Here is a 12484-nt window from a genome sequence, read left to right on the forward strand (position 1 = left end):
TGGGCCGTGTAGTCAAGGTCTATTCCGAAGCCGATGGCATAATACGGACAGCGACTGTGCAGACATCATCGAGCCTCCTGGACCGCGGCGTCAAACGACTGGTTCCCCTGTCATGTCAATCAGTTCAAGATGAGTCCGGACAATCACTGACATCGAAGGAGGTGGATCACACACCCACATATAGAACTTGATCGGTGCCCTCTCAACGGGGGGAGGATGTTGCGTCACATGGAACATGCATTCCAGCCGACGCTACCTAGCAGCCAGCGGCCCACCGATAGCCTTCTAGACCCTCAATAAACTCAAGGACCCACCATAAAACGGCACTTTTTAGCTGCATTGTTTCCACACGTTTGTCAGTCAAACTATTGTTAGCAGCAGCGTTATCTTTGATTTAACTACCCTTATTATCCCAAAAGAAATAAGGGATCGAACGATTCGCGGCATCGATTAGCAAATCGTAACGGGAATTTACGACTCCCGTTGGCGCGCTTCTTCGAGATCGTGTCTCCCCGCGATCGTGCGAAAACAATAGAGGGAATAGTAGACGGAAGAGAGAAGGAAGTGATGATCATCTGCGTTGATTGGAACGCAGGAAGAAGGAGAAGAGGGAGGGCCGATAAACGAGGATCTAGGGAAAGAAAAAAGAAGGCGATCAAAAGACGTGACGATAAACATGGAAGGAAGAACTCTGTTGAAGTACCTGGAAGAGAGAGGCTGGATGATAATCAATGGAAGAGATTAAGAAGGGGAGGAGTGGACATATATCGGGGAGAGAGGAAACTCAGTAATAGATTGGCAATCAGGTGGCGACAAAAGAAATAATCGACATGAAAGTAGGAAAAAGAACAGAGTCGGACCACGTGCCGTTAGAAATAGAAATAGGGGGACCAGACTCATAAAAAAATGAGGGAAAGAAAGAAGAAGAGAAGGAGAAAAGGGAATGGGCAAATGAAAGTGCGGAAAAATACATGGAGATTGTGATATAATGTTATATGATGTGATATAATTATCGGAAATATCATACAAAGAAAAAATTTTAAGGAATATCCAGTAAAATAGCCAGTAAGAACATTTAAATGCATTTAAAACAAGATTTAGATACATATGAGGTTCGCCGAAGCCGGTGTCACGTAAAGTGAAAAAGGAAATGGAAGATGAAAATAAAAAAAGAGAGAATTTATTTGCTAACATCTTGTTTACACTAATGACAGTTTACTTCCGAACTCCAGCCGTGACTTTCAAAGACTGGAGCTCTTACAACTCGGCCGCATCCCTACACAAGTGGTTATCTTACGAAGTAGGGAGGACCCCCGGGTGTTGGGTCTGGGCCCTGACCCCCTGCTGCCGCGTGCACTCCCTTGCCATCTGGTGGGTGTCCGTCATTAGCTCATCGGTTTTGAAGTGTACCGGTCCTGACACCAGATAAGACCGAATACCAGCACCTAATGACAAAATCTGCAATGACTTAATTGCCAACCCAATGTATAGCTATCGGAACGAGACCTGATATTTCTTCACGGTAAGTAAACTGTCACCATATAATCGGAACTCAAAAGCAATACATTTGATCGCTGTGAAAAAGGAATGTAGATACCTGAATCAGTAGACGCAAGTTGGATGGAAAAAAAATTAAATTTGTAGAAAGAGTGAAAAAGAGATTAGACAAGATCAAGTCGTGCTTTATTCGTTTTACAATTGAATATGTCTGCAGAACAGTAATGAATATTTTAGTAATAGCATTTTGCAATTAATTTAAAGATGTCTAATACAAAAACTGAAATGTACCATAACGAAACAGTAAAATAATTAAGAAATATGATAAATACAGATATGTATGTATGAGTATCATTTTGTATGTAAATTAATTTTTAAGGAATGGACAGGTGCTATATATCTTTCAGTTTCGACAAAGAAGATAATTCCTTTGACAAATTTTGTACAAATTCAAATCAGAAAATAAAGTAAAAACGTATACAACTTTCTATTAACTTTCGAAATCATTTTAAAAACAATTGCAAATAACATATGAGTTGTACGAATGAAAATAGTTACATCAGAATCATTATCCATGCTAAAACCTTATTTATTTAGTATCAATTCAAATTTTTCTCATAGAAAAGGAATGTCACGTGAAAGTATTTAATGCAAAGAGTTTAATTAAGAATTTTCATGCAATTAACTATTCATTTGCGTACACGTTCCAACGTCCCTTGTGATAGGCTCTTCTTATTATTTTATTTACATCGTTCTTAACAATATGAGTAAAACTAACGCAGAAAAAATTAGTTATTGGTATACTACTTGTAGCAGACTGCAGAACTAAAAAGAAGGCAGAAAATAGCGCGAACTTACAAATTTTGACGGGTTAAAAAAAATGTGTTTTTTAAAAAGAAAAAATAGACTTTAAGGTGCTATAATGATTATTTAAATGAACTTCTTGACGAACTTTTTTAGTTCATCGAGAAGAAAAATATATATAGAATAATTTAATCCTTTTTTGGTTTTTCGTTTCAGTCAAGGATTTCAAGGTGGATCTTTCACGCCGATTGAAAACTGCAGCCCATGAAATAGGCTTAGAAATCTATTATAATTTTTCTTTTTACTTAACAAAACTTTTTGTACTCGTTAAATATATAGAAAACCATACCTCGAAATTCAATAACTTTGTTTCTTTCTTTCCCTTCTAACAAATATCACAAAAAGACGCTATTTTAGAACATTCTAATTCAGGACATCCCCTTAAGGACTTGTCATATTTATTATCATATTTAACGCAGTCCTTCCCCTTAAATATTATTCAAAGCTTTAGAAATTGTCACTCATTACTCTTATTCTTAAATCAAGGAAGCCAATCCATCGAGCAAATTCAAATTGATCTGTCGCTTTTCCGTCAAATTTATCCAAACTCTTTCAGAATATGCCAATCGGACGACTTCATTCCTTTTTCGAGGATTCGAAAATAACGTCAGATTATCAATTCGGTTTTCGGAAGCGACATTCAACAGAAGAATATCATCGGATAGCACACAAAATCAGCCAAGACCTAGAGAAGAAAAAATTGTGCCCTGCAGCAGTGTTTCTGGGTATTAAAAAAAATTTATACTTATACCTACTTCTCTGTATCATAGTTGTACTTAGTCAATAGGTTTTTCACAATAAATATTTAGGAAATGCTACTAACTTTTTTATTACATATATTTTGTCCCTCTATATTTCTTTATTATTATTATCTATATTTATTTTACTATAATTTTAGTTGGTAATTGAATTGAAAACAATTTCATATTCGATATCGCTGCTATAATTTAAGAAGTATTGTTATTTGGTCTTAGATATCGAATGAAATAAATTTCTTAATTATTACTTCCACATAATTATCGATTACTGCTGCAGAACATTTTAACTGTACACTATGTTCATAATTCTAAACTTTTCGTATTTTGCCTTTAGCATTCCTATAATATTTATGAATCAAGCGTCCTATTACTGTAATGAAATTATTGATATATCAATAAACAAACGTACTAATAACGACAGTACCTTCAGTTATGACTTAGTTATTTCAATCCGACGTGAACAACGAGATGTCCATAACAAATTTCAATGTTACTCACCTGAAACGACAAATACAATAATTAAGTTATTAATGTGACATATTGGAAAGGAGGGAATTACGAATTTTTACATATAAATTAAAATTCATTTTGTTCTGTTAGAACATACATCATTTATACGTAATTCAATAAATAAATACAAAGCAAAAAATGTTGTGGCTCTATTATTTCCTTATAAAACGAAAGAAACTTTTCGGACAATGTAATATTTACAATCCACTGTATTAATATTTATGTCATATAAACACATGGAGAGAGACTATTAACAGGTACATGGTTTGCGAAGACACGTTTAAATTTAGTTAAAATATATCGCATTAGATGATATTCTTTAATGAAAAATTTACCGCAACAAAAACTACCGATGGCAGAAATTTAAATATTTCCAAAGGTAGTTGTGCTTTGAATTAATTTCTGTCGTATAGTAAATATGAATTAATGAATTTAAAACAAATTGTCACATTATCTTTTTGAATGCAATATTGTTTTACTGTAGATAATAATAAATTATATCTTATAGTTACTGATCGATCGTTCGCGGGGAGACGCGATCGCGAGGAAGCGCGCGAACGGGAGTCGTAAATTCTCGTTACAATTAGACAATCGACGTCACGAAATGATCGATTCTCTATTTCGTTTAGGCCAACAGAGGTAGTTGAATTGATTATAACACTGAGAATAACAAGTTACAACGTACACTTTATTCCAGCAACTTTATCGACATAGACAGTTATGCCAGGTGCGTATAGATATAAGTTAAACAGATGACTGATCTAAAGATGGACAATCAGTCAAGAAGATGTTGACTTATCTAAGGATGACAACTAACGAAGATATGTTGACTGATCTGAGGACGATGAACCAGTGAAGTTCGGTGACGATGCTGTGACAACAGCCATACCCAAATCCACGTCATTCCACGCTACCTGACAGTGAACCGTTAGACTCTGACCTTACCTTTGCACATGGCCCAAAACTAAATTTTCCTCATTACGTAGGGCACTCAGGATCCTCTCCTTGCCTCTCAACACTACTTTTATTACAAGAAATATAATAGCAGCAAAAATATATTAAGAGCTTTATAATAGATTTAATAATAATACTTTTAATTAAGGGAATTATTTACCTTTGCCCCTTATATTTTGAGAGGGTAATTGTACTATGAAAAAAGTACATCTCCCTCAAGAGGCTAATTAGAACACTTCCTATGATATACATTGCCACATTAAGAATCAAATACTTTCCAATCAGCTAGAAGCTCAGCGGAGCAAGCAGCTACGCTCGTTAAAGCAGTCGACTGTTGACCACCGAGCGGGACGGACCCCTCGGAGCGCGCGTCGGAGTAGACTAACATCCACTAAAGTAGAAGGACCAAGTGACAAAATAGTGACAAAAAAGTGAAAAATACGGCATCGACATCATCTCCATAAATACAAATAAGAACAAAAAGAAAATAAAATAAGATAAGACAAAATAAAACTGTACAAAAAAATAAAAGCCACCGATTATGAAGCCAAGAGCAACGAAACGGAACCCACCGTAGACCCAATAAAAAAGCCTCCAAGAGAAAAATAATTATACATAAAACAGCCAGGGAAATCAACAGTATCCTAAGACTCCCCGCGCAAAAGACGCGGAAACTCAACCCACAACCTAACCTGGTTGCCAGGGCAAAAAGTCTAGCAACCGTCCCAGGAAACACAGTTGTAGATCATCACCCCAACCAAGAAGAAAAGGCTAACGAAACCAAAAACATGAAGCCCACAAGAGCTACTTCGCCTCCAGCGATAGTAACGAAAAATAGATTCAGCATATTACAAGCTGAACCAGAGCCCCATCCACAACCGGGACCATCAAGCTACCCCACTTGGAAATCAACGCTAGAACAAATAAGAAAGAAAAACGAAACATTACGAGGCAAAACGGGAAGACACGGTCTCACCACGTCACCGGAACAATCGGCGCAGCAAGGGCGACGCACCCCACCGTACAACCTAGGAGGCCCGGCGCCTCCAACACCGCCAAGGGGGGACCGAGCACCGGACGGACGCCCCACCGGACGCTCCGCGGAGGAACGCACGAGCACCCCACCCACCACAAGAGACAACAGGCCGCCACCCATCAACATAATCCTACAAGACCCCAAGGACACCGTAACGCTCATAGAGAAAGTAGCGGACATTAAACAATTTCACATCAAAAGAATACACGCAGGTAAACACGCGCTCTACCTCCAAAACCTACCCGACTTCCATAAAGCGAAGCAAACACTCCTCTCAGCGAACACAACCTTTTACACATACACACCCAAAATAGAGAAACACCATACATACTTGCTAAAAGGCTTAGACAATAGCTACACGGAAACAGAAATACTCACAGACCTACAAGCTCTACAAATAGACGACGTCCAGTTTACAAAAGTCTCACGATTTACGACAAAAAAATCAAGGGAGAACAATATATTGCTCCCAATCTACATAATACAGCTATCCCCCGACAGCAATATAAGCAAGCTACTAAAAATAAACCATTTTAACTACTACAAGATAAAATGGGAAAAAATAATAAAAAAACAGGATGACATAACTCAATGCCACAAATGCCAGCGACTAGGCCACACAGCGCAAAACTGCAACCTAAACTACCGCTGTGTTAAATGCAGTGAGCCCCATGGCCCAGGCGACTGTAAAATAAAAAGGGAAAACGCAGTAACCAAAGACAAAATATTCTGCGTCAACTGCAAAAACTACGGACACCCCGCGTCATACAAAGGTTGCCCCAAACTCGTAGAGCTTCGTAAAAAGCTAGCCGACAAAATCAAAAAAGACAAAGAAGCAAAGACACAACGGATTGCCCGAATAAGCCGCAAATACATCCCAGAACTAAAGTTCTCCGACGTAGCGAAGCAGCAAACAACACCAAATCAAATAACCAAAATCTTCCCACAATCAGCAAACTTAGATCCGCGTTCAAGCCAAAGCCCAATCACAACCGATATCTCCCCCCATCTAAACATCATAAACGTTATCGAAGACTTTAAAAAAGGTATCCTCCAAGCGTTAAAAGAACAACAAATGCAATTAAACGAAATAAAAAACACCCTATCAACGCACGAAGAAAGGTTCGACGCCATCTTCAGCACCTTCAATAGCACAGACGACGAATAACCAAAACACGCCAAACCAACAATCACAGCAAAAAACACATAAATTTAACCTAAAACATCTGAAAATAATCGCAATAAATGCTAACTCTTTAATCTCAAACCAAAAAAGATACAGTATGCTAACCCTACTAAATAAAGAAGCCCCCGATATGGTACTCATCTCAGAAACAAAACTAAACAAAAGACACAAGGTACACTTCAAAAACTACACCATGATAAGACACGACAGACCGAACGCCAGTCAAGGAGGAGGAACAGCGATCCTCATAAAAAACCCCATAAAACACAAAACGATCCAAATTGATAAAATAACAAGTTTCAGAACCTTAGAAACAACGATCATAAAAATAAAAATAAGCAATAAGGAAAATTTATTCATCACTGCAGCCTACGCAACCCACGGAAACCAGAAAGAATTTAACTACGAATTCAATAATCTCTTCGAACTCTTGCAGCTCAACAAACCGGAAAACTACTATATAATAGCAGGAGACCTTAACGCGAAACATACAAGCTGGAAAAACGAAATAAACAACACGAGAGGCAACTTCATTAGAAACTGGCTAGACAATAAAAGCATCCGCTACAAACAAACCTATACAGCTCCGAGCTACCCTCTTACCCAAAAGGAGGCTCATACCTGGACATATGCCTAGCAGATGCGCGACTAAAATTCCAAAACCTACGTCCAAATAATACCGTAAAAACCTTAGCCTATGACAGTGACCATAACGCCCTAGTATTTCAAATTAACAAAAACACATCTGACTTCCTAACACTCGAAACCCAGACCGAGACACCCAGGTACAACTACAAAAAGACGGACTGGAAAAAGTTCCAAAACACACTCGAACAAAACTGCGACCTAAAGATCTACAACAACGTCAACCTAACAAACAGACAAATCGACTCATTCTTAGACGAAATAGAAAAACACACACAAATCGCTCTCCAAAAATCCGTGCCAATCATAAAACAAAAAAATTCATGCGAGCCCTATATAAACAATAAAATAAAAGATCTACAGCGAGATAAAAGCTACATACTGTCCAAAATAAACAATATAAAACTCAACTATTCCTACGACAAAAGAGAAGAATTAGAATTCCTAAAGTTCCTACTACACAGAATAAAAACGCAACTGAAACAAGAATTCGCAACTTCTATAAACCATTACTGGACAAACAAAATAAAAAACATCTCCAAGAACGACTCAGCCAACATGTTCCCACAAATAAATCAAATCTTTAGACCAAAGGAACGGGGCCCCACCCCACCTCTCAAATTGCCCCCAGAAAATGCCCCCCTCATCCAAGAAGCAGGTATAACGATACACAACACCATCAAAGACACCGAAGGCAACTTCATAATACCCAAAACAATAGAAAAACTAGACATCATCGGCACCCACTTTTCCAAAATACATACGCAAAACGAACACATGGGCCGAGAACAACTAAACAGAATTATCATCGCCGAAACAAACAAACTCAAAAATGAAATGGAACAAGACAAAATGCTAAACAAAACAGTCTGCACATTCTCAAACGAAAACACCGCAGACAATCCCAAACAACCAGATCCAGAAATAAACTACTTCACAAACTACAATCAACTAAACACAATCCTCTCCAAACTAAACATCAAAAAATCCTCCGGCTTCGACGGCATCCCAAACACCCTACTCAAGCGCCTACCGAACAAAATAAAATGGTACTACACGGTACTCTTCAACAATGCTCTAAACAACACATACTTCCCCAGAAAATGGAAAAAAGCCAAACTGATAGCCATAACAAAAAAAAACAAAGACGGCTCCTCGCCCGCAAACCTACGACCCATAAGTCTCCTCCCCAACATAAGCAAAGTATTTGAAATAACCATAAACAACCCCCTAACCTCCTTCTGCACAAAAAACAACATAATCCCAGAGAACCAATTCGGCTTCCGACACAAACACTCCACAATCCACGCAATAAACAAACTCACGTCGGACATCTGCTGGGCCCTAAACGCAAAACAACGAGTAGCCGCCTGTCTAATAGACCTCGAAAAAGCTTTCGACACAGTCTGGATCCCAGGTCTCATATACAAACTGAACAAAAAAAAGTTCCCTAAACACCTGACTAAAATGGTCTGGGACATGATCACAAACAGAACATTCGTAATGACTGAAGGTTCACACTCATCAAGCAAAGAATTCTCCATAAAAAACGGCCTACAACAAGGTACAGTAAATTCCCCGTTACTCTTCAGTATCTACAACAGTGACTTACTAAACCTCTTTGATCTCAATACATCCACCCATAAACGCTCCATAGCCTTCGCAGACGACCTAATCATATACGTAACAGGCCGCAAAACCAAAACTATAAAAACGGAACTTCAAGAACTTTTTGAGAAAATAAACGACTATTACCACGCATGGAAACTAAAGATCAACATAAGCAAATGCGAAACCATACTGTTTAGACCCAAGTCAAGTAAAATCGGCCCAACAGAAAGAGAACACTGCAAAAAATTTCAGATAAGAGAAAAAACAGACAAAGGGGCCCTCATACCACACAAAAACTGCGTAAAATACTTAGGGGTAAACATAGACTACAAATTAAATTACAAGCAGCACACCGAAATTCAACTTACCAAGGCCAATAAAGCATTTTGGAAAATGAAAAATCTATTCCACTCCAAACATCTCGACAGGAAAGTAAAAATCCTATGCTATCAAGCACTAATCAGACCGATCATAACCTACGGCTGCCCAATCTGGTACAACATATCAGCCTCCCAAATGGAAAAAATTCGCATATTCGAAAGAAAATGCATCAGAGCCTGCTTGAGTACCTACAGATCCGAACACAGCGGATTCAAAAAATATATAAAAAACAAAACAATATACGACCTACCCACGTCCACCGCATAGACTGCCACATCCTAGAGCTAATACGAAACCACTTCGCGCAAGCGGCAAAGATAAAAGAAAATAGTTTAATCTTCAGTTGCTTATTCCCAAATGATACATACTACAAAAGCACTCTGACAACAGGCTACATCCCGCCAGAAGCTTTCCCATACCTTGACGGAAAAAACTACCTACAAGACCAAAATAACATCCCGATAATCTACCATATAAAAAGGAAAATAGGGACCCAAACTATACTCTACGAAGAAAACCTAGATGGCCAGTCCGCAGACACCAGATGGAGATACAACATGGCCCTCCCTCTGAAAGACACCAAAGACAAACACAGAAAAAATTCAAAAAAATATTGGTGGATACCGAATCCATAATAAAATAAGAGAGAAAATCCTCTAAACCGATAAAACTCAATTCTGCCCCCGTACAACACAGGTGCAAACATCGTAATCACTGCAATTCGCCTTCTTTTAAAAGAAACTTATTTATTCAATATCCCCCTCCCCCATCCCCTCCCCTTACCCCACCCCGCCCCCCAACACCTCAGCACCCAAAAATATACTACCGAAGCGTCCTGTTTTGCGACCCAGTTTCCAGGACAAAAACAACAAGTAAGAACAAAATCACATAGAAGCTCCGCTCCTCCAGCGGCTTAAACCAAAAGATATATCCAACACGAAAAATGTAAAGCGTCAACAACATATTACAGCATGGCTACGTAGTGCCGTTGCGTATCGGTACCTCTGCCTAAGATACCATTATATAAATTCACCGTTTATTGTGAACACTATAATGTATTCAAAATTGTATATTGGGTTTTAAATAAACAGCTTAAAAAAAAAAAAAAAACTACGCTCGTTAAAGCCCAGAACTGAAGACGGCACGTCGCGAGTTCGCGGCATACAGAGGAGCAGCCGAACACTTCCCAGAGAATGGAAGTTTCTTATTAAAAGAAACATATACAGCATTTATTAAAGGAACACTACACATGCAAGCGGCCAGCCCCTCCCTTGCGTGTGGTGTTGATGGATGCACTTTCTGGGAGTACTTGGTTAAACGTGCTTGGTGTTAAGCACACAGCGCCTCGACGATCAACTCGCACAACACTAGTCCCACTGTCGTCCCGCCCGTGGAGGTTTTAGCCGGTAAGAATCCGGCACTACCTTCTGCCCACCTACACTTAGGGTAGTAAGGTGTCTATGAAGATTTTCCTCCACGTAAAAAAAAAAAAATTTCTTTTTGTAGTATGAAAGGAGAGACGTTTAACACTCCCGTATACAAGGGTGGAACATACATATAAATGGTAAGGCACTGTCGCCTTTCGGCGGCACTTACCAGATCTTTTTGGGAGGACCGCGGAGGGCTTCCGCTATCCTTCCGGATAACGCAGGTGCCAATAATTTTTTCTCACTGGCGAATAATCTTTACCAAAATTTTTTGTGACAAATGATCTTTACATCCTTTTGAGCATTGGATTTCGAACGATATATTAGACGCGAATCTAGATGTTTGATCCATTGACATCATGTAATCAAAAACGAAATACATAAAAAAATTTGATATGCAACTGACAAAATTTACACTACTAATTATCAAATTCCAAACTTGAACAATATAATCATAGTCAAAACTTGGATACATACTGATGGATAAAAAGTGGCGCCTACCGACATCCTGGATCAAATTCAGTAAACATATTTCTTTGAATTTTTTCGAAAGTTTCTATTTGTAAATTGGTTAGTTAATTATTTTGTTTTATTTTATTTATATTATCACATATTACTTAATTTCCTTTTTTATTATTTTATGTTTTTTATCTTATTTATTTATTTTATTTCATCAACATAATTTTCGTATGCCCTAACAAAGCATGAAATAGTCAATGCAAATATTGTAATTAAATATAAGAAATTATAATCTGTGAGTACACTAATTTTAAAGCCATTGGATTGGATTCATTATTTATTTAAAAAAAGTTTTTTTCGTATTTGTTAAATATATATAAAAGCTTGCCACACAATTCAATAACTTTATTTCTTTCTTTCCATTGTAAAAAAATCACAAAAAGACGCTGTTTTAGAACGTTGTAATTCAGGGCACTCCCTTAAGGTCCAAGGGCTGTCCTCGACGAAGTACCCTAATACCAATGTGACCTAATCGCATTCTCGCGGTTACGATTTATCGTTCGATTAGCTTGAAATCAGTTGTTTTAAAGTTCAATAGTATGGGAACTGTTTGCATCTTGTTCAGTACACAGGATTCGGTCGAATAACCTTTACAGACGACCATGGGATGGTTCCATGTGAAAAGATAGTAAGAGAATATATGATACAAATTTTTCATCCGTGGTTTAGTTTCCAAGCAAGCGAGTCTGAAAATTTGTCAAGTATACTTGAACGTGGCTAATTATAGACTGGGTATGAACAAACAATCAGCAGGGAGTTACTTTATCTGCGAAAATGGCTTCATTTTTATGAAATTAGGATTTGGATATATTTAATTAAAAATTGTCCTAGTATACGAGTACGATAAACTTCCGAATTTATTTGTCTCATAAGCGATGCGTCTTTTAAAGAAATTGTATTTTTTTCATTTTTGACTTATTTTCACATGTTATATAACTTCTTGTCGATTATTTACACCCGCCCAATCCGGAATTAACAATATTCAAGTATATATATTTGATACATTTTTGAATTTGATTTTATCGAAAACGAAGATTCTATATTTTCTTCTTATGTTTTCATAAGGATTGACCTCATTTGCATATCGATGTTATTC

At 37.8% G+C, this 12484-nt stretch overlaps 1 non-coding gene across 1 annotated transcript; it reads left to right on the forward strand.

Annotated features, from left to right (window-relative positions):
* The first annotated feature begins 10942 nt into the window (after positions 1-10942).
* On the forward strand, positions 10943-11049 carry LOC117238354. Its single transcript, XR_004494187.1, has one exon. It is a non-coding gene; the product is annotated as a U6atac minor spliceosomal RNA (small nuclear RNA).
* Positions 11050-12484: the final 1435 nt, after the last annotated feature.

The sequence above is a fragment of the Bombus vosnesenskii genome, unplaced genomic scaffold (assembly GCF_011952255.1).
Source record: "Bombus vosnesenskii isolate JDL3184/JDL3185 unplaced genomic scaffold, Bvos_JDL3184-5_v1.1 scf7180000013452, whole genome shotgun sequence".
Taxonomy (NCBI): Eukaryota; Metazoa; Arthropoda; class Insecta; order Hymenoptera; family Apidae; genus Bombus; species Bombus vosnesenskii.